The sequence below is a fragment of the Schistocerca americana genome, chromosome X, assembly GCF_021461395.2.
Source record: "Schistocerca americana isolate TAMUIC-IGC-003095 chromosome X, iqSchAmer2.1, whole genome shotgun sequence".
In the NCBI taxonomy this organism is placed as follows: Eukaryota; Metazoa; Arthropoda; class Insecta; order Orthoptera; family Acrididae; genus Schistocerca; species Schistocerca americana.
In genome coordinates this window covers 220,150,783-220,172,955 of record NC_060130.1, presented here as the reverse complement: position 1 = coordinate 220,172,955, position 22,173 = coordinate 220,150,783, and the positions used below count along the sequence as shown (strand labels likewise).

General features: G+C 44.5%; 1 protein-coding gene across 1 annotated transcript in view; it reads left to right on the top strand.

Moving 5' to 3' along the window:
* The window catches only part of LOC124556461 (glutamate receptor-interacting protein 1), a 615,250-nt gene that overhangs the window by 356,639 nt on the left and 236,438 nt on the right, over positions 1 to 22,173 (top strand). The window lies entirely within an intron of this gene.

Genomic DNA, 22,173 nt, shown 5'->3' with positions numbered 1-22,173 from the left:
GACTGTGATGCAGCGTAAAGGCTTCTGAGGACTAGATTGTCTGTTTTATGGGTGACTTAAGCTTTGTTTTTCAGATTTTTTAAGCAATACAATAGGAATTGGCATCTGGTTGTATGATTTAGTTTTAGTACGTGTGCAAAAAATCATTATGTATTGGTAATTCCGGAACAACGGATGTGCAGTTGCACTCCCCTCCCCTCGGTCCAAAGAGAAGTGGCGAACGATTTTGAATTTCATATTCTAACATGTGTAAATATGGGGACAACATGTCACAAGATAATCGATATCTCAAATTACCATTGTTGATTTTAAGGTTCTGTGAAACGTTGAATCACCTGTATTTCAATTCTAGTGTAATGCACATTTATTGTTTTGGTGTAATGCGGACGACATTTTACTGTCCAGTCGCACTACTGTGACCATCTGCCAAAAGCCTGACTTTTGCAACGCGGACCGCTGCGAGACGTGCAGGAAGAGAGTCAGTGAAGTTCTGCAAGGTATCGACAGGGATGTGTAGCCATGCCGACTCCAGTGCGCTAGGTATCTCGTTTGAGGATCCATGGTGCGAACAGCCAGGTCGAACTGATCCCACGAATTCTTAATTGAGTTTAAATCCGGAGAAATTGTTGTCCAGGGAAGTACGGTAAACTCACACTGGTGCTCTTCTAACCACGCATGTGCACTGCGAGCTGTGCGGCACGCTTCATTGTCCTGCTGATAGGTGCCATCGCGCCGAGCAAAAACAAGCTTCATGTAGGGGTGGACATGGTCCCCTAAGATAGATGCATACTTGTGTTGATCCACTGTGCCTTCCAGAATGGCGAGATTACCCAGGGAATGCCCTCAGTCCTTGAGTCTACCATCGGTTGTTGCAGGGTGTTCGCTTTCAGACGTTTCACGCCGTATACGCTAACGGCCATTTGTTCGAGGGAGCATAAAACGTGATTCATCCGAAAGGCCACCTCTCGCTACTCAGTGGACACCCAGTTGCAGTACTGGCGTGCAAATTCCAACTTTCGTCGCCTATGAACGTGAGTTAGCATGGGTGTATAACCCCTGCTGCGGAGATCCATACGCAGCAACGTTCGCTGAAAGGTCTCTGAGGAGACGCTGTTGGTAACTTCTAGGTTTATCTGAATGGTCAGTTTCTCAACAGTTGTACGTCTATTCGTTTATGCTCATCTTCGCAGGCTTCGTTCAGCCCTGTCATCTATGGCCCATGGTGTCCCACATGTGCCTCGCCGTCTCTTTTGGATAGCGCCATTTTCCCATGCACGGCATACTTTAACCACGGCGGCACGCGAACAATTTTCAAACTTAGCCGTTCCAGAAATGATTTCACCCTTGGCCCGAAAGCCAATTGTGGTGTGCGTACTGTAAGACCTTCAGCAAACACATCATCAGATTATTTGACTTGTCGCTCTAACGAAGTAGGCGAGTGTCAGCAATGTCTCGTGGTCTTATCGTGGCGTGTTTATCTTCTGCCGTTAGGTCAGACGATAGACATGCCACTTGCACGCTTAGAATAGCAGATTGACGGTGACCAACGTTAAACAGAACTTGATTAATTTTCACACACATTTATTAAAATAATAACAAGCATAAAAATTACTTAACTTGGTTCAGGATGCTATTTACAATTGACAATCTGAAGTTCCTTTGATATTGGTATGTTAATCTTATTCTCACATATATCTCTGATACTTGACAAAAGTGTCTATACATTTATCTCCATGGCTATGTACTGGAATATGGTAATCTTATTAGGCACAGACTGAAACTTGACTATAGACTGGTACAGAGAAATGTAGAACTCGTACAGACTGGTGCAGACAAATGCAGACTGGTGCAGACTGACTAATCGGAGGTCTGTACACTCGTTATAATACCTTGCGCGTTCATGTATCGCTGCGCGAGTGTGATCCGCGAGGAGAAAAGGTTCTACGTTAGCAGCAATCTCATTGGCTGCATTACATATTAATACGCGGATCGGCGGAAGCAGAATTTGGTACGTCTCTATGGCAGCGCCATCTCGCAGTGCGAAGACGGACGAGCACTGCGCCTGCGCTGTTGTGCTTAGCGGGGCGCGCTCTAGTGGGAAAGTTGTGTACGCGCTGACTAGGCGGAACTATGTACACAACACCAATGATCTTGCCCATTTATGACATCAGATAAATTACTCAGTTGCCGCGTAGCGAGAAAATAATATACTGTTGTCCGAATTCCCCTGACAGGCTTGATATACTCTGCACTGCTGCTGCTGCCATCTGCCGTCTGTGAGTAGTTATTGCACGTAGACGTCAATCATTGGTGGTGAGCCGGCCGCTGTGACCGAGCGGTTCTACGTACTTCAGTCTGGAACCGCACCACCACTACGGTGACAGGTTCGAATCCTGCCTCGGGCATGGATGTGTGTGATGTCCTTAGGTTGTTAGGTTTAAGTAGTTCTAAGTTCTGGGGGACTGATGACCTCAGAAGTCCCATAGTGCTCAGAGCCATTTGAACCATTTTGAACCATTGGTGGTGGTTACATTAATGTGACTGGACCGCATATAATGGTTTTTATTTCCACAACTAGATTGATTGCAAACTACCCTATACAAATTGTTTTATGAAACAGTTATCATCTTTCCTACACATACTGAGACTAAAGGAAAACTAAATAGACCACTGCATTAATAATTATCACAGGGTTACCTTCCTGGATGTTAGTTTGGAACAATGGCTGGCAGAATTTTACGTTAGTGCTTTAGCGTATCTCATAACCAGACGGCCTGCTGCTTAACCACACACCACGCAATGTCCTTGCTGTGTCTTGGAGAGAGCTGCATCCGCAAGCAGCAGTGTAGGAGTGGTGGCCACATCGGAATGGGCTCCTCGCCTACTGGAATGACTCTAAATGACAGTTATTGTTTATTCTGGCATCACATTGGACGTGAAAGCTATAAAGTGGATGTGTAGCGCGACTAGCTTTGTGATGTTATTCTAATTAGGAGTGTTTAGCGAATGCGATGTCTATCCTGAAATGGAATACGACAGTGTTCTACAAAGTGTGTTCAAAGATATTCTGTAATAAGGTACCGAGAGATTTGGCGAAGTGGTTAGCACACTGCACTCGCATTCGGGAGGACGACGGTTCAAACCCGCGTCCGGCCACATTGATTTAGGTTTTCCGTGATTTCCCTAAGTCGCTTCAGGCAAATGCCGGGATGGTTCCTTTGAAAGGACACGGCCGACTTCCTTCCCCATCCATCCCTAATCTGATGGGACCAGTGACCTCGCTGTTTGGTCCCCTCCCCAAATCAATCAATCAAGAAATCAGTCTAATACAGTATATTGGGGAGTTGTCCGATGTGGTTGTAATTCACAGCTCATTTGGTTTAACATTATGGCATTGGTGCATTCAGGTACTAATAATTCTCCGCCACAGCTCCGGATAACATTGTGCAACACGCACAAATCTTGAATGATAAAAATTAACTTTGCAAGTATTGCAATACAGTGCCTTATTTAAAGCTCTGAATTTAGATGTTTACGTACAAACCGCGCCTTCCACTGATTTTCGTCTCCTTGCGAGCCTGCTATTAAATATTCTTCGCTCGTACCGGACTTTCTCGGTAAGAGTTTCGGCTAGCGACCGGCGGCCACAGCTTCTTTGTCAACAACTGTTCACGATGCAGGCGATGCCACTCACTAACAGGCGAACCGAACCGAGTACTTTCGCATCGCAGAAAGCTTCCACTGCAATACACATGCAGGTGAACAAACTTTTTGTTCTTTTAAAAGTGGATCAAAAGACAATTTAGTTTGTGTTGGAGACTCGTGGTTCTGTTTCTCTGATAAAGAAAGGCACTTATGCCAGAATCGGTAACGTAACAATAAAGCAGCCTACTTCTATTTTTTCTGCCTACAATGCACAAGAAATTCCAGTCCATGACATGTATAGTTTGCCAGCAACTTTTCATGGGGTGACAAAGTTTGTTTCTTTTCATATACTCAATTCTGAAAACAGTGCAAACATATTTGGGTTAGATTTATTTGAATTGTTCAATTTGTACATTCAGAACAATGTGCTACAAATCAGTGTTTCTGCGCCTCACACTAATGTTTCTGACTTGCGTAGTAAGTACAAAGAACGACCTCAACCATGAATGGGAAAGGCAAAAGTCTTTTAGGGGCACATCACTGTGAAGGACAACACACAGCTGTGATTTTTTTGCGCACAATCTGTCCCCCGTTCAATACGTGAGCAAGTTGCTCTGGAACTGCGAAGATGGCGAGGCAATTGTGTCATCAAACACGTCTCTGCAAGCTAACTGGCGTCACCTTAGTTATTCTGAAGATGCCTTCAGCTTGTTTACATATGTGTACTAACTTTAAGGCAAAAGTAAACCCACAAACTCTTGTGGATTCTTTTCCTCTTCCATGTCCGTAGCAATGATGGACAGACTTGGACAAGGCAGACACTTCTTACAGATAGATTTGCGAGAGGTATAGGTAGAGTTCAAGCGATACTTTCTGATAAAGACTCAGGTTTGTTCCAGTTTCAGAGACTACCGTTTCAGCTCCTTCAATACTTTAGCGGTTCCTAGAACAGTTAATAGCGAAGTCCCTTCTAGTACTAACTATCTGGACTATACTGTCATCGAGGGTCGTACGCCTGCGGAACGTTTAGACTGTTTGTTTCAGCTTCTTTCATCAGCTGGCTTAAAATTCATCATGGCAAAGTGCTCTTTTTTGCAGGAAAAATTGACTTGTTCAAGTTACGTAATAAATGCACGGGGTATACGTCCAACTATATCGCACTTGGTTGCGATTAAGAGATCTGCTGGTACCCCGTAACATTAAGGAGCTCCAGTCATGGGGAAGCTCACCTATTATATAAACTTTATTCGTAACGCTGCGCAAATTGCTGCTCCGCTTAACCGACTACCCCGGAAAAATGTTCTTTTTGTGTGGTCCAAAGAACGTCAGCACGCATTTCAGCTACTGAAAGACGCCTTGTTAAGTGGCAGACGTTTCAGACACTTTGACCCAGCTAAGCCTGTCGTAGAGTTGGATTTGTAAATTAAAGTGTCCTTGTACTAGAACTCGACCAAAATTACTATTCTGAAAAGAGCCTCCGCTGCTGTTGCGCCGATATTCATCAATGTCCATTGGTTTAAATAAGCCATCCGTGGGAACGGCCCGTAACACACACACCTAATTGAAAAACAAACTTTTGCAGTTGATAGAGGCAGATCCTGGACGTGGTCGTATCTTTAATTCTTATGTATACCATCGACATTACTGACAGGGTTGGCCAGGCTCCACAGTGCAGATAACTGCGCGTTATTTCCTCCCGTTTCGCTGCAGAAGGCGTAAGCGTCTGTTCAAGTTGTAGGATTTGCCATTAAATCTGTGATGTGTCGTAAACTGTGGACTGGCTTCTCAGCAAGTAGAATGAAAGGGCTTTAAATGAACTACGCAGTACTGGAAAAGGAACAAAATTGCATTTCTTTGTTTTATATTTCGTGTTTACAGTGACGAATAACGATTATTCATTCGTTCTTTTAGAAAACATTTTAACAAATGCTTGCTTAACGAACATAGACTATTTTCTGGTCATCTTACCTCAAGATTATTAACCTCTCCACCGGACAAATAGGCTGCTTCCAGTCAGTTGATTTTCCCTGAATACTGTTCTTTACTTTGTTTAACGCAAAAATTCTATAAACGGTCGGGTTACGTTTTCAGTTCTCTCATTATGTTGAATATTATATATTTCTTTCCTTTCTTTCAGCCATAAAGGATGCACCCAATATCTCCTTCGTTGCTCAACGTTTACGAGTTGCAGATCTCCAGTGCAACACTATCCTCGTCTGATGAAAACGACATAGTCTGATACTACTAGTAAAGCCGCTACGCGTTCGCCCTACGTCATTCGTGCGTGAAATAGGCCTAAAGCCGACTCACACGGGACGTGTTTCTCATCGCGAAGGGCGCCATACGTTATGGCAGTAGTGGTTGCTACCCGCTCTGACATGGCCTACTGCTTCATCTCACGTAGTTGGTTTACGAATATTGACACGCGTAAAATAGCTGCTTTAAAGCTATTAGCGATATTCGAAGAAGGGCGGAGAAAATCCCGGAGAAGATTTTCGACTCGTCGACTGCTTGAATAGGAAATTGCTGGCAGGGGAACGCTGAATATACTGAGGTGACCAAAGTCATGGGATAGCGATATCCACACAAACAGGTGGCTGTAGTATCGCGACAACAAGGTATAAAACGTGTTGTGGACTGACAAGACAGCCAGTCCACAGTGACGGGTAACCGAAAGGCACGCGCTTAAACTCACGCAGGATGGCGTGAGGTCTGAAACAGGATACGTAATGAATGCTATAAAGAAAAGTATGTAGCTTCTGGAATACTTAACTTTAATCCATCATTTGTATACATCGTTCTTGATGAGACATGCTTCATACGATAACTATCAATTGCTATGGCGCCTTGCTAGGTCGTAGCCATTGACTTAGCTGAAGGCTATTCTATCTTCTCTGCAAATAAGCGAGGCTTCGTCAGTGTTGCATCGCTAGCTAAGTCGTCCGTACAACTGGGGCGAGTGCTAGTAAGTCTCTCGAGACCTGCCGTGTGGTGGCGCTCGGTCTGCTGTCACTGACAGTGGCGACACGCGGGTCCGACATGTACTAATGGACCGCGGCCGATTTAAAGCTACCACCTAGCAAGTGTGGTGTCTGGCGGTGACACCACATTCCTCCCCCGCAAATCGGCGAACGGTCGTGTTATAAGGCTTCCGCCCGCCGTGGGGAGGACCCCATGTTGGCGGATGCGATGAGGTGGGGAGCCTAACAACAGACGAGGCTGTGCCACCCGCACCCGGCCATTCGGTCCGAGGGGAGCTAGGAAACGCCTGAAAACCTAGTCCAGGGTGCACGCCAACATGCGGTGTATGCGCCCGTAAAGAGACAGGAGGGGCCGAAGGGTCGACCTCCATCGCGTCGGGTTACCCGACGCGCGAAGATGTCATGTGGTCCGGAGCGGGCAAGAGTTCCATGGCGGAGGACTGCTGGTCACGGGAAGCGATCGGCGGCGCGTGACCCAGGGAGGCGCATGGCGGCTGCAGCGTCGCGTCCACTGCGGGTGGCGTCGGCAGGAGAACAGGCGGCGGCGGCGGCGGCGCGTCGCCATGGGGCAAAATGGAAGGCAGCGTCGGTAACACCTGGGGATGAGGCGAGCCAGTAGATGGGTCCCCAGGGCGCTGACCGGACGGCACCGTCGCTGAAAGCAGACGGGGAGCGGCAGAACCCAGGCGACGACAGAGGCGCAGCTGATTGAGATGCCGACGCACCTCACCAGAGGCCCCCAAAACCAAATACATCGCGCGGCCGAGGCAGCGAAGAATGCGCCCTGCGAGCCAACGCCGTGAACCGCGATAGTTGCGATAGAATACAACGTCGCCTGGAGCAAAAGCAGGAGTCTGCCGCTGCACAGGAACCGGATGCGGCGGATGCAGCAAAGACATCAAGGTTCGATGAGGACGACCGTGGAGAAACTCAGCCGGCGAGCGACCATCTCGGGGCTGAGAGCGAGACGATGACAAAAAGAGCAACAACGCGTCCTCACGAGAATGCGACTCTTTCAACTTCAACATCTGTGACTTGAAAGTCCGGCCCAATCGTTCAGCGGCACCGTTTGACTGAGGCGAAAACGGCGCGGACGTCAGATGTTGAATACCATTGGCCTTGCAGAATGACTGAAATTCTGCAGACATGAATTGTGGGCCATTGTCGGAAACAATAGTCTGTGGAATACCTTCTATGCAAAAGATAGCAGATAACGCTTGGATGGTGGCTGAAGACGTCGTGGAAGACATCCTGACAACAAAAGGAAAATTACTGAAGGAATCGACAACAACCAACCATCGAGCATTCCAGAATGGACCAGCAAAATCTATGTGTAAGCGTTGCCAAGGGGAAGTGGCTTTCGGCCATGCAAAGAATTTCCGCGGAGGTGCGGAGTGTTGTTCGGCACACGCCATGCAAGAAGAGCACATATTCGTAATCGCAGCATCGATTCCGAACCAAGTACAATGCTGACGAGCAAGTTGTTTCGTTCTCACTATACCCCAATGTCCTTGGTGAAGAAGCTTTAAGACAGAGGACTGTAACGAACGTGGGACAACGACTCTGGACTGATCATTATCAGAACGCAACAACAAAACACCACGTCGTACAAAAAGTCTCTCCATGTGAGCAAAAAATCTGCGAACCAACGGATCCTCTATCCGTGACTTTGACAAGGGCCATTGCGTAGCAACAAAACGCCAAACGGTAGCAAGGACAGGGTCAGCAGCTGAGGCCGTAGCTACACGACGAAAATCAATCGGAAACGATTCGACCACGTCATCGGTTTCCGTATCAATGAACATGCAAGCAAGTTCGGAAGAATCGAATGCTCTATCCTCAGCAACAGGCAAACGGGACAACGCATCGGCGTTTCCGTGCTTAGCAGTGGACCGATACAAGATATCGTAGCGGTACTGCGAGAGGAAAATAGACATGCGAAGGAATTTCTGCGCTGTACGTGGAGGTACAGGCTTGTTCGGATGAAAAAGAGATGTCAAAGGTCTGTGATGATGGTAAAGTGACGACCATACAAGAAATCGTTAAACTTTGTAACACCAAACACGAGAGCCAAAGCTTCTTTCTCTATCTGTGAATAATTTCTTTCCGCAGACGAGAGCAATTTGGACGGAAAGGCAATAGGGCGATCATGCGAGCCATCTTTGTGCGCAAGCACAGCACCGATCCCGAAATCCGATGCATCTGCCATCAACAAAAGTGGTTTCTGGGGATCGAATGGCGTAAGGCAAGTATTAGAAAGCAACGCCGATTTCAACTGGCGAAAGGCGCGTTCGCATTCCGTCGTCCAGACGAACGGAACACCTTTACGGCGTAAGCGATGAAGCGGAGCTGAAATGGAAGAGGCATTGCGCAGAAAGCGATGATAGTAATTTATTTTACCCAGCACACTCTGTAGCTGCTTCAAATTCTGAGGCGAAGGCAAGTCCTGTATGGCACGGAGGTGCTCTGGATTCGGATGTATGCCTTGTGCATTGATGACATGTCCCAAAGATAGTAAGTCACGAGCAAAAAACACACATTTGTCCTTCCGCAAGCGAAGACCATTTTGTCGCAAGACCTGAAATAATGTGCGGAGGTTGGCTAAATGTTCGGCTTCTGTCTTTCCGGAGATCACAATATCGTCCAGATAGTTTGCTGCAGTAGGGACCGACGCACAAACAGTTTGTAGATACTGCTGAAACAATGCAGGGGCGGATGCATACCCGAATGGCAGTCTTTTGAATCAATACAAACCAAGATGCGTATTAACCACCAATACGCGCTGGGATTCTTCGTCCACCAGTATTTGCAAGTACGCATCTGCTAGGTCCAACTTAGAAAAATATTTACCCGGGCACAGTTTGTCAAAAAGATCTTCCGGGCGGGGTAAAGGAAAAGTTGCAATCACTAGTTGTGGATTCACTGTTGCCTTGAAGTCCACACAAAGTCTCAATTTTCCGGAAGGTTTTGGCAAAATTACTAAGGGTGATGCCCAGAGAGAAGCCTGCACATGTTCAATCACACCTTGCGATTCCAAATCGTGTAATGTTCTTGCGACCTCATCACGCAATGCGTGGGGAAAATTGCGCGCTCTGAAAAATTTCGGTTGCGCGTTTACTTTCAGTTCCAAATGTGGTGTATAGTTCTTAGCGCAACCAAGGCCCGGTGCAAAAATGTCTGCAAATTCTGCACATAGACGAGAAACACTGTCTGAAGGCACAGTCTGGTTCACTGATAGGACCTGATTGACTATAGACAAGTTAAACAACTTAAAAAATCTAAACCAAACAAGTTCACTGCAGAAGAAGAAAGAAGGACGTAAAATGACACAAGTTTTGTTTATCCTTTGTATGTTGCAAGAAGGCTGCACTGTCCTAGCACAGGGATATGCTGTCCTGAATATGTAGTTAGCGTAACATTTGCGGCACGCAACGGGGGTGTGCCCAGTTGTTTGTACGTGTCTTTATTGAACAATGAAACTGCAGCTCCTGTATCGAGCTGGAATGGGATCACGTTGCCATTAATGTCCAAGTCTACAAAAAGTTTATTGTCCTGCTGACGACAAGAGCGACTGTCTCGTGCAACGTGAACAGACACTGGTACAGAATCACTCGCGACTTGACGTGATTTCCGTCGATGTCGACGCACGCTTTTTGTGGGACGAACACAGTCACCGTTGGAGAGAGTGGCACTGGGCGGAGTGGAATGAACTACATGGATATCCATGGGCGAAGGTTCACGAGCCTGAGTATTCTTGGTTCGATTCCGGCGCGAAGCAAAGGGCCTGGAATGTTTTTTAGTGTCCGATCTGAGCTTTTTCTGGCAAACACTTTGAACATGTCCTTTTTTATTACAGAAAAAGCAAATAGCTTGGCGTGACGGGCAATTGTCACGCGAATGTCTAGTGGCACACCGGCGGGCCGGTTAATGTGACACACAGCTGGCGAAGTTTCAAATGATTCCCGAGCAAAGTCAAGTGTGTCTTGCCTATCCAATATGTCTATCACTTGTTGAAAGGAGGGATTGACTAGTTTCAAAATTTGCTCCCTTATGCGAACATCAGAAACGTTCTGTGCAATTGCATCACGCACCATAGTATCTGAATAAGGGAGTCCACATTCACACTCAAAAGCACAATCCCTGGTAAGTCCTTGCAAAGTTGCAACCCACTCCCGATTAGTTTGACCGGCCGTACGTTTTGTACGAAAGAACGTATACCTTTTTGCAACGACATTGACTGTTTCTTTGAAATAGGCATCTAAAGCAGACAAAATTTCTTCGTCGGACAGAGTTGCTACGTCGCGTCGGGGAAATAATTTCACTATCACACGGTACGTTTGCATCCCTACACACGCCAATAAAAAAGGCTGCCGCTCGTTACCTTGAATTCTGTAGGCGGCGAGATGGAATCCAAATTGGCGTGACCACTCCGTCCAGCTTTCCATCGCCTCATTGAAGTGTCGAAACGATGGTGCAACTGCATGTTGTGGGTGCGGTAGCGGTGGAGCGGCGACGGCCACATCGTTTTGCATTGCACGTTGACCCTGGACGAGCTGTCCAAGGGCATCCAATAACGCCTGCGTCTGCTGATTCTGCACGCGATAAAATTCGGACAGTACAACTGGAGATTGTGGCGAAGCCATGACACAAATAAATTAGAGCAATACGAACGCGAAATCCTCTTTTAAGCCTCGTCGCCAAAAATGTTGTGGACTGACAAGACAGCCAGTCCACAGTGACGGGTAACCGAAAGGCACGCGCGTAAACTCACGCAGGATGGCGTGAGGTCTGAAACAGGATACATAATGAATGCTATAAAGAAAAGTACGTAGCTTCTGGAATACTTAACTTTAATCCATCATTTGTATACATCGTTCTTGATGAGACATGCTTCATACGATAACTATCAATTGCTACGGCGCCTTGCTAGGTCGTAGCCATTGACTTAGCTGAAGGCTATTCTATCTTCTCTGCAAATAAGCGAGGCTTCGTCAGTGTTGCATCGCTAGCTAAGTCGTCCGTACAACTGGGGCGAGTGCTAGTAAGTCTCTCGAGACCTGCCGTGTGGTGGCGCTCGGTCTGCTGTCACTGACAGTGGCGACACGCGGGTCCGACATGTACTAATGGACCGCGGCCGATTTAAAGCTACCACCTAGCAAGTGTGGTCTGGCGGTGACACCGCAAAAGGGCAGTCCATTGTCAGAGCTGTCCAGTGTCCAAAAGGGGCAGGGGAATGAAATCACAATAAAGAAAAAAAAACGGAGCTGTCATTTGTAATCAGATGATTCATGTGAACACGTTTCCGACATGATTATGGCCGCACGACAGGAATCAACAGACTTTGAACTCGGAATAGTAGCTGGAGCTAGACGCATAGGACATTCCATTTCGGAAATCGTTAGAGAATTTAATTTTCCGAGATCCACAGTGTCAAAAGTGCGCCGAGAATATCAAATTTCTGACATTTCCACTCACCACAGACAGCGCTGTACCCGACGGTCTTCACTTACTGACCGAGAGTAGCGGCATTTGCATAGAATTGTCTGTGCTAATATACATTCAACATTGCATGAAATAACCGCCGAAACCAATGTGGGACGTACGATGGACATATCCGTTAGAACAGTGCGGCGAGGGCTGTGGCACCAGACGACCGACACAAGTGTCTTTACTAACAGTACGACATCGCCTGCAGTGCCTCTCCTCTCATCCTGACCATATCGGTTGGATCATAGACGACTGGAAAACCGTGGCCTGTTCAGATGAATCCCGATGTCAGTTGGTAAGAGCTGATGGTAAGGTTGGACTGAGGGGCAGACCCGACGAAGCCATGGACGCAAGTTGTCAACAAGGCAGTGTGCAAGCTGCTGGCGGCTACATAATGGTGTGGGCTGTGCTTACGTGGACAGGACTGGGTCCCCTGATCCAATTGAACCGATCATAGACTGGAAACGGTTGTGTTCGGCTACTTGGAGACAATTTGCTGCCTTTCATGCACTTAAGTGTTATGTATGAAAATACGCCGTGTCACTGGTCCACAATTGTTTTCGACTGATTTGAGGAACATTCTGGACAGTTCGAGCGAATGATTTGTCCACCCATGTCGCCCAAAATGAATCCCATGTACATTTATGGGACATAATAGAGAGGACGGTTCATGCACAAAATCCCGCACAAGCAACACTTTTGCACTTACTGACGGTTATAAGACACAAGTTGTCAACAATGCTCAATATTTCTGCAGGGTGCTTCTAACGACTTGTTGAGTCCACGACAGGTCGAGTTGCTGTAATACGCTGGCCAAAAGGAGGTCCGACACAATGTTATGAGGTATCTCACGACTTTTGTAGTCTCAGTGAATGCTGTAAAACGATCTGAGATACACACTAGCAGAAGTTCCTCGTTAACTTCATTGAATCTCTTATCATATTTTTTGTTTTAAATTGAATATAGTTCAAGTATAGTGTCTAATGTCAGTTGTCACACGCATGTTATCTGCGAGAGGTGTTCGGAAAGTAAGGAACGATAGGTCGCGAAATGGAAACCACAGTGCAAATCAAAATTGTTTCATTTGCAACAGTTAGCGACAACCTCCAGCTACTTATTTCCATAGTCGCCGATCCGACTTAGACGTTTGTCGTACCGTTGTATCAACTTTCCAATACCCTCGTTATAAAAGGCAGCCGCCAGTGCTTTCTGCCAATTCTCTACGCTGGCCTACAGCTCGTTGTCTGTGCCAAAATGTTGTCTTTATAACCAGGGGTTCATGTGAGCAGAGATGAAACTCAGAGGGAGACAATTACGGGCTGTATTGTGGGTAATCAAACATTTCCAATTGAAAACGATGCAGGAGCATCTTCATTGCCCCTGCAGAATGCGGCTGAGAATTGTCTTGAAGAATAAAACGCACGACAGTTATGTAATGTTGGCTGCATAGCTTCAGGTGAAATTTCTCACCAGGCCCTCGTACTTCGAGGGAGACACTATTGTTCTATGTATCTTTATGTGCTCTCTGTGTGCTCAGAACTAAAAAGAACGGTGTAACGCGATCGATGGGCATTCTAGAGACACTGCCCAACACACCTGTGCAAAACTTCATCAGATTTTCACTGTGGTTTCCATTTCGCGACCGATCGTTCCTTACTTTCCGAATAACCCTCGTATATTATCGATGTTCTGACGTACTTCATCCCATAGGTTTCAAGCTCTAGATTCGTTTCGTTATCGAATTAAAGAAGTGATTTTTCTAAGCTACTCACTACCATTGAAATATATTTATTTATTTATTTATTGTTTAGATAATTCAATATATACAAGATGTAGCATCTTTAAGTTATTAAATACATTTTTAAGAGGTGTGTCCATGCATCTCTGTCCGCTACTGTCTTCTGTCAGTTGAAGCCCGCAAGTTTCCTGAGTTCCTTATCCCAGCGATACGGTGGTCTCCTTGGTGGTCTTCGTTATTCTCTGGGACTCTACTCTAAAACTGATTTTGTCCATCTTCCATTCTTTGTTAGTGCAATATGTCATGCCTACTGCCATTTTAGAGTCTTAACCCGTTCTATAATATCTTTTACTCCTGTTATTTCTCGTATGTCTTCACTTTTGTGTCAATATATGCTGCTGCTGCCGTCACTAGTATCGATAATAATAATAATAATAATAATAATGATAATAATAATAATATTGAGAAACACCCGAAACACAGTGGTCACTTTTGTAGATTTTAAAAAGGCCTACGACTCAATAGATAGAGTAGCGCTCTGCAAGACGCTGGAAGAATTCAGCATTGACAGAAAGACAAAAGCAATCATTCGGCAAACATTAACTGACACAGTCTCCAAGGTTAAATTTATGGGGGATATCTCGGAACCATTTGAAATCCAAACTGGAGTGCGACAGGGTGACGGACTTTCACCATTACTCTTTAATATCATTCTTGAAAAAATTATCAGGACATGGGAAAAAGAAGTCAAAGGAATCCAAATTGGCATTAGAAAAGATAATAGATTCAATGTGAAGTGTTTAGCGTTTGCAGATGACCTTGCAATCCTCACAAATAATAGAAAAGAAGCAACTAACGCCATAGAGAAGTTACACGAAATTGCACAAAGAACTGGCCTGCAAATCTCATATGAGAAAACCCAGTACATAGAAAGAGTGCCACAAGACAAATTGCCTATTGTGACAACCCATGGGAGAATCGTACAAGTACTACATTTTAAGTACCTGGGAGAAATCATCCAGCCATCAGGGATCAACCAAAAGGCCAATGAGGAAAGAATAAGAAAACTGCAGAAAGCATATAAACTCACGTGGAACTATTGTAACAAAAAGTCCATATCCATTAACGCAAAATTGAGGCACTACAACACTGTCGTACTTCCGGAGGCACTGTATGCATCTGAAACAACGCAAATAGGTGGGCAAACTAAAATCAAAGAAATAGAGAAACAAGAAAGGAAAATTCTCAGGAAAATTTTTGGCCCGATACAAGAGCAAGGAATCTGGAAGAAGAGACCAACATCAGAATTATATAAATACACAGACTAGATTACCGATACAAGAAGGAAAAGAAGAATGCAGTTCTACGGACATATCCACAGGATGAATGAAAACAGAATTTCAAAGCGAATTCTTAAAGTCATCAACTCAGGCAGGGGAAAAACAAAATGGATAAAAGAAGTTGAAGAGGACCTCAGACAAGCACACATACCAGTAAACGATGCAGAAAATAGAACTGAATTCTGGAACATCATCAAGAAATATAAATTTGACACTACAACACAGAAGAGATCAGGATGCAAATGGACAGCGGAGCGAAAGAAACAACAAAGTGAACACATGAAGAAAATTTGGGCTCAGAAAAAACATAAACTATCATCATAAAGGAATTCAAGTTCAAAAGCTCTCTTTAAATGGGAATAATCGAAAATAATAATAATAATAATAATAATAATAATAATGACAACTATAACAATAATGATAGTGGCAGCCATGAAAAGAATTTATAGGTGTACAAAAAAGATGTTTTCCGATATAGCAGGTTCTGGGGAAAGGAAATTTAAGGAGCCTGCACCAGATAAGAATACTTGAAAATGAGGAAGATCTAGATGAAAAGAAGGATGTACAGGGGTAGCGAATGCGTAAAGAGACAATGGTAGGAGCTATTGTTGCTTCAGTAGATATGTCATTAACTGTCTTCTGAAGTTGGAGATGTTATTCAGTTCTCTAACATAATGCTGGAGATTATTCCAGAGTCGGATTCCTGCTACTTAGAAGGACTTAGAGAAAATGGCTAAACTATGGAGTGGGACGGAAAAGCATTTTGCTCTGATGGGAGCGAGTGTTTCTGCCATTTAGTTCAGACAAAAGCTTTAAGGTCGTGGAAGGAAATGAGGGACAGTGTACGTTGATAAGAAAGTAGAGACGACAGAGGGTATGGAAATCCCTGCGAACATCACCGATATAACGAAAACAGGCATCCATGACCATTTCCAGGGGTCGTGAGCTTTCCTGACGAAGACCTTGCTACATACCATCACTGCAATTAATAATTGCAAGTATAAGTGTTTCTATAAGTTTCTTTTTCAGGTCAAGGGGGAAGAGGTTTTTATATTTCATAGAGCATGGAGAGATGCTGACGCCTTCCTGCACGTTGTAGTTACGTAATCAGTCCAAATTAGATTTTTATCTATTATTACTCCTACACCCTTTGCTGAAGGAGAGAAGTTGATGTTCGTCCTATTTAGGGTTAAAGAAGTTGGGGATTCTGGATAAATCAGCCGAATGAGTTTAGACTGACTAACAATTCCGCTTGGTTCTGGATGGGCTTCCTGTATACTGCGCCCATTTTGATAGTGCAAAAAGTCAGTACTGATATTCACGATAGCTGTCTTCAGGTTCATTGGTTTTGCACTTAGATACAACTGGAGGTCATCAGCATATGTGTGATATTTGCGGTAGGACAAAACTGATGACACGTCATTGACATACTGTGTTAAGAGTATAGGACCTAATACGGAACCATGAGAGATGGTGACTTTATGGTACCAGACATGACGCATTACTGGCGAGATGACAGGTAAGAGCGAAACCATTGCGTTGCACTTGGCGAGAAATTTAGGCTGCTAAGTTTGGCAAGCAAAAACTCAATGCTGACAGTGTCAAAGGCTTTGCTGAAGACTAAGAAGCACATCATAGTCGCCTCTTCTGCATCCAAGGCAAGATTCAGGTTATCTGTTACCGTATTAAGGCACTTGTTGTGCTGGGATGATTACAGAAACCTGATTGGCATTGGTTTAGTAGATTGTTGTTAGTCAGGTATTTTGTTAGCTGGTCGTAGACTACATATTCTAAGGCCTTGGACAGTACAGGTAGAATGCAAATAGGTCGATAGTCAGCGGGTGGTTTGTCAACGTCCTTTTTAGATAGTGGCTTAACTAGTCACTGTTACCAGGCCTCAGGGGAAGCACTTGTGGTTAAGCAGTGCTTAAAGATATCTGTTATAGTGGGCAGTAGTGGATCAGTAATAAGTTTCATCATTTGGACTGTGATGCCATCGTGTCGAGTAAATGTTGATCTCATACGCGTGATGGCTCATTTGACGATGTTTCCAGTACCATTCTGTAAACAGAAATTTTCGTGGCTACAGTCTATTACCACCAGGCAGTAATCAATGAGTCTGTTTCGTTTGCAGTTCAGTTGCGGTTGTACATGATGTACCGGTTCACTTCTTCGGCTGGGACAGTGGGATCAACTGCAGCTATTACTTTCACTGTACCAAGACCACGAAGGTTTTCCATGCGACAACTAGTCTACTTCCACTGTCGGTTGACCTATACGCATGCCTGAGTTTTGCATTTCTTACAGCTTGGCTATGTTTCGCTTCTGCTTATAAGCAATGTGATTATCAGGTTTAGGGCGTAGTTTTTATGCCCATTGTTTAGTGCCACTGATATTCACGATCTTTTAGTTCTTCGGTCAGCCAAGGTGCAGGTTTCCTTCTTACTTTTCCGGTCTGTAGAGGAGCATATTTGTCATGTAACTGAGTAAGTTTGTTAGGAGACCCATGAAGTTTTTCGTTTATGTTCGGGAAAGGAATAGAAGATGTCTCCCAAACTATTTCTTGCACCTCAGTTGCAATTTCAAATAAATTAATGTGTTTGATGTCTCAGTATGTAGTAATTTATGGTTTCTTTTTAGGATATTCTGGCGAGTACGTCATGGAAATAATGTCACAAACAGATTTGCAGATATTTGAGATGTGTGAATTGCTCTGGAATTTCATTCCAAATATGTCTATGAGACGGTGACTACTAATCGAATGGTGGGTAGGGACAAACAGATGCAGTGATACATTTGAAGAAGAACGCTCCCGCTTAAATTTCACACTGGAAGCGTTGTGTTGGCAGAAGAGCCAACACCGTGTTACTAGAGGAGGCCGAAATGCACGCGTTTTATCTCAAGCAGGCTGGCGTGAGGAGGGAAGAACTATACTGACGTGAGGTCTGGAGCATGACAAGGAATTAGAATTCAGAAAGCGGGCGAAATTATTTTGATACTTAACTTTAAACCATTAATGATGAACGTCGCTCTTGACAGTACATGATTCACAATATTATCTGTTCAGAATAGTAACTGAATATGGCGCCTTGCTAGGTCGTAGCAAATGACGTGGCTGAAGGCTATGCTAAAGTGTCGTCTCGGCAAATGAGAGCGTATGTAGACAGTGAACCATCCATCGCTAGCAAAGTCAGCCGTACAACTGGGGCGAGTGTTAGGGAGTCTAGACCAGACCTGCCGTGTGGCGGCGCTCGGTATGCAATCACTGATAGTGGCGACACGCGGGTCCGACGTATACTAACGGACCGCGGCCGATTTAAAGGCTACCACCTAGCAAGTGTGGTGTCTGGCGGTGACACCACAGGAAGGACTATTGTATAGAAAATTTATATTTGGGTCACCGGCTGGAATTATATGCTTGTACGCCGATTCGAGACTTGAAAGAGCAGTTCCAAAACAGGCAAACAGCCTACTTTGGGAGGTTTGTAGAGGCACCTTTTTTTACTGGATTTGATCTCTATGAATATATATTCCACTTGTTTATCTTCGTTATTATTGCACGTTTGTAGCACTGTATGTGATAAACCAGAGCGTATGTACACTCCTGCTCCACCCTCTCGTCTGTTACATCTGATGTGTCTCAGAAAGATTTACCGAACTTGGGGGAATACTCAGTTTGAGCCAGGTCTCCGACAGAAGTATTACATGGATGTCTATGTCTATGTCTTGAAATTTATGGCGAAACTCGTCGAGACTTGTTGACAGAGATTAGCCATTTTAGTGAACAACATGGAGTTTGGTACGTTCTGGTGCAGAACGTGCGTGGCAGTTGATAACGACTACCACTGCTACTAATGATAATAACAACAATAATGACAGTTTTGTTTACAAGTGGACTGTCAGATTGGACGTTTGAGCGTTGTTACTTGTGAAACAAAGTCAACTAGACGATTCTGCTCCTTCCCAAATCTTTCGACGACATCGTCAATACATATGTCTCGGCTTCAAGTATTCGCAGTACTGGTTTTCTGATTGAGGTACACGCAAGAGCTAATAAGCGATCTTAGGCCATACTGTTCGTCGAATATATTTTTATGCGTTTAAGACAAGGAGAACTCCTTTCAACTGAACCACTTGTTGCAGGACTGGCGGCAATTAGACAAAATAGTGTGAAAACTTCTGGAAGAATTTGGTCCGTTTCATTCTCAATCACTCCTTTGATAACGTCTCCCAAACTGACAGACTGAAGTGTTACTCTATGCTGCAAAGAAAATACAGTATCTAGTTCTACACGCAACTGCAAGCGACTAAAGGACGTACCATACGTTTGTAACAACGAATTCACACCTTCTACTGGGAAATGTCGACCATAACTGGCGAACTGAGTAGTATCGCATAATGTGAGCAAGAGCAGTTTATCACACTGCGAAAAATCTTGTTTCCAGTTGTGTTCCGATATTATCCTATATCTCGAAGTACAACTGTTTGTGTTTTGACATCAATGAATTGCCTATGTATTCATCCGTCATTTCAGCTGTATTCATGGAAGCTTCAGGCTGCGAATTAGCCGAGAATTTCGTGGAATGTTAGAAGTCGATCAACTTATCTTCACTTCTTAAGTTTTTCACGTAAATTATGCGTTCTGAGACAGCAATGTTTTTTAAGAATGCTGAAAAGCAGTTCGGAATTTTTTTTTTTTTTTTTTTTTTGAAGCGAAGTCAGAGTCTAGTAGGGTATATACGAAACCACAGGTTTCTCTTGTAGTCGATGCACTAGTTTGACCTGTCAGTTATTTTATTTATAACATCAGTAGCCCCGGACGGTTTTCGTGAAAGGGAGATGTTATTCTGGCATTACAGTTCCATCTCGTTTGACTGCTAGAAGGAATGCGTTTACCAACAGTGCTGTCGAGAATTGCTGTGCGTTTGAAGAACCGGAGGAGAAAGCAGGAATACCCTGAAGCGTGGCCAAAAAATCCTGAAAGGTTTTGTAGAAAAACAGCTCTGCTGCAAAACAATATTTAAACGATGTGCAAAACAGTGAGTAAAAATAGGCTAGTGGAGGAGTGGCGATGGGGGGAGGGGGGGGGGGGGAGGAAGACAGTTTCACGAATATTAGTTTGCAGACCATTTAATTCTGCTGCCAGTACGGAAGCACCATCATAGGTTAGGGCCACCAGTTTTTTCTTCATATCGTAATTCTGAAATACGACACTCACCGCAGTGAATAAAGCAGCAGCAGTTCCAGCTTGGCTAACAGCACGACAACCAAAAAATGTTCTTGGATGTCGCCTATGGAGTCTACTAATCTCACAGCAAAAAAGCTTTGTGACTTGTCTGAAAGTCTGTTGCTTCTTCCACAATTCGGGCAGAAAATTAGGTTCCATCGAAATTTGAATGTATAAACTCATAAATCTACTCGTTTATACATTCAATCAGTTTGTTCTGTATAGCTTTTGAAAATCCCTGAAAATATCACATTTTCTTTCAGTGTCCTTCCAAATCTTTGTTTCTGTTTAGCATAAGTTTAAAAATGGCTTTCAAATTTCCGGGATTCATGTAATATTCTGTCTTATCATGACCTCTGAAAGCTATCTCCTGCTTACACAAAAGATTTATCACGTCAATTAGAATTTTCATGATGTTTCTCGTAGCTTTCACTTCGTTGTTGCATCTGATTTTCATCAGTTTGTGGTGTTCATTAAGAAGCTCCGTAAAACCAAAAACTTGTACTGATACTTGTTTATGCACAATAAAACTACCTATATGAGCTTTGGAGGAAGTACGCCGTGGTAAACCTCTAAACAGATTGTTTATGTTGAAGTCCATTCTCCAAAATTTAACGTCCCATCGGAGACGCTGGCAATCGTGGAGGATTTTCTCGCAGTGAACCAATCACCATCTCAGTCTAATGAGGCTAAAGATTCAAAGAATCTCCCAGCTGCACCTCAGTTCCTCGTGGTATCACGTTCTGAAGGTCAGTACTTTGCTACGGTTGATCTGTTTATTATTCAGAAAGATGTTGATGCAATTGCAAGCCCTATGAAATCTTGCTTTCGTTTACATATCGGAACTTTGATTTTCGAGCCCAACAACTGCTGCCGGCTTTGTTCCTCCACAGCTGTCCTGTTCATGTCAAGCTCATCGAACATTAAATTCTTCACGTGGTGTTATTTGCACTAGGCCCCTCGATGGTCTGACTGAGGGAGAAATCCTAACTTCCCTCTCTGATCAGGGTGTCACTGTAGTCCATCAGGTAACGAAAACGGTTGATGCAACCTTAGTGCCTACACACACTCTTTTTCTCACGTTTGATAAAGTAGTGCTTCCACCAAAGATTAAAGCAGGCCATCAAGTCATCGCAGTCCGACTGTACATTCCAAGCCCAATGCGTTGATATCAGCATCAATGTTACAACCACACTCGCATGTCCTGCTGAAACATGGCGAAATGTATTACTTGCGGTAGGGATGTTCACTAAGGCGATATCCCGCATCCTTCTTCCCGCTATATCAATTGCAACGGCGCCCATGCAGCCTCAATGTGAGAATTTCCAGGGTATCTAGATGAGCGGGCCGACGAGGATATCCGGGTTCCGGGTGAAGGGAGAAGTGCCTTACCCTGTCACTGGCAAGTTGTTGGCTAGTCAAAAGCCTTGCATTTTACCATGTGGCCCTTACAGCACCATTCTTGCTCTGCCTCGTTCCACGAGGGACATGGCCATGCAGACTTGCGATCTCGTATTCAGCACTGCAGTTGGAACACCACCCAGTATCACGGTAACATCGCCGTCTCCTTCTCCTTCAACTGTGAAACAAGCCACCAAATCTTCGCCTCCAGCGGCGAAATCACATGTTACACAACCGGCAGGCTAGAAAGGACAAAAGTCGTACTCCCATGAAGAATTTTTACGTCTTTGCAGTCAACAAACATCTCAGTCTTCATCTGCCAACCGCATAGACTTTAAGAAATCAAACAAAAGT